Below are 2,015 nucleotides of genomic sequence, written 5' to 3' on the forward strand. Positions count from 1 at the left end.
AAATATTTTTTAAAATATGATAAAATTAAGTATTCAATTAAAATAGATTGCTATAACTTTAGGATATTTTACATAATCCCTTGGTAATCACAAAGGAAAAAATGTAGAATATATCACAGAAAATAATTTGAATACAGGGAAGGCAAAACTAGAAAACAAGAGGGACAAAAAAAGCTACATATAAGTCATAAATAAAACAAAACAAAAGAGCAAGTCCTTCCATATCATCAGTCACTTTAATTTAAGCGGATTAAATTCCCCAGTTAATGGACATAGATTAGAAGAATGAACAACAACAACAAAAAGCAGTATCCAACTATATGTTATCTATAAGAAACTCACTTTTGATTTAAAGAAAAGTGTGGATTAAATATAAAATGATGGAAAAAGATAGTCCATGAATATTGTAAACAAACAAAAATAAGAGTGGCTATATTAATATTTAAAAAAAGAAATGTAATTAAATCCTCTATAAATCACAAATTTGGTTATTACATAATGATGACAGTGTCTTTCTTCAAAAGATACAATTATGACACATATGCACCAAATATCAGAGCTCTTATATGTCTGAAGCAAACAGTGGCACAATTTTAGGTGAATATAGGAAGCTCTACAATAGTAGTAGTAGAAGGCTCCTATCTCCTAATTTAAACAGTGGCTAGTACACAGAAGTTCAAAAAAGATATGGAAGATATCAATGCCACTATTAATAAGCTTGTCCTAAAAACCATTTTTTTAATCCAAAATCTGTTTATTAGGATAGTTTCCTACTCATCTTGACTCAGGGTGGTTTCAGGGCTGCTTCCATCTGGAGGAGCATCCTTCTATAAGCCTTACTGTTCCCCCTGTAGGCTGGTGAAAAACAGTGGAGCAGCCAACCCACCAAACTATCATTTGTGCATGACTATAGAGAGTGGTGATTTTGCAGCATCCTGGGCATTTCATGTCCATGAATTAGGAGCTGGGGTTCGGCACCAGGCATTCCTTCTGATGTTTCCTCTTCTCATCTTCTGGGGACAGGTGGAGGAGGCCCTTCATGAGGGACATGTTCTTGTGAGAAAGTCATCACTGCAAGAAAGCCTGGACCTAAAAGACATTTAGGGAACACTGCACGCAATGGCAGTAGATTAGACACTTTTCTCAAATACACGTGGAATATTCCCTATGATAGACCATATGTGTAGTCACTAAACAATTCTTAATAGTTTTTAAAAATTTGAAATAAAACAAAGTATCCTTCTAATCGAAATGGAATTAAATTAGAAATTGATAGCAGAAGGAAAAACTGAAGGTCTGAACAGATTTGGAAATTAGACAATATGTCCTTAAACAATGGCTCTGAGAAGACATCACAAGGAATTTAGAAGACAAGAAAAATGAATATGAAAACATAATGTAATAAAACTTACGGGATGCAGTGAATATCAGTGCTGATAAGGGGCGTGTATAGCTATAAATGCTTGTATTAAAAGAGAACAAAGATCTTGAAACCAGCAACTTAAATGTTTGCCTTAAGAAACTAGAAAATAAGAATGTACTATAGCTGAGACTAGTAAAAAGAGTACAAAAAATACTGAGAGCAGAGATAACCAGAATAGAGAATAGAAAATACAAATAAAACTAAGAGTTAGTTCTTAAAAAGATTGACAAAATTGCTAAACCATTAGCTAGGCTAAAAAAGAAACAAAGAAAACTCAAATAAGTTTAGAAAAGATATTGTCAGAATACTATGAACAACTGTGTACTAAAAAATTAGGAAATCTAAATGCAATGGATAAATTTTGGGCAAAATGCAGCCTCTCAAAACTGAATCCAGAAGAAATAGAAAGTATGACATACCTAAAACTAGTAAGGAATTGAATCAGTGATCAAAACCTCCCAAATAATAAAAAGCTAAAAGCCACTAGTCATTTCTGGTAAAAATTACATTAACTGAATGAAGATTAAACCACATGTGATTATCTCACTGATGCAATAACAGCATTTGAAAAAAAAATTCAATAAACTCATAG

The 2,015-nt window shown here is 32.4% G+C and overlaps 1 pseudogene; it reads right to left on the minus strand.

Annotated features, from left to right (window-relative positions):
* Positions 1–795: 795 nt before the first annotated feature.
* LOC115287049 lies at positions 796–1,056 on the minus strand (annotated as a pseudogene).
* Positions 1,057–2,015: the final 959 nt, after the last annotated feature.

The sequence above is a fragment of the Suricata suricatta genome, chromosome 3 (genome assembly GCF_006229205.1).
Source record: "Suricata suricatta isolate VVHF042 chromosome 3, meerkat_22Aug2017_6uvM2_HiC, whole genome shotgun sequence".
Taxonomy (NCBI): Eukaryota; Metazoa; Chordata; class Mammalia; order Carnivora; family Herpestidae; genus Suricata; species Suricata suricatta.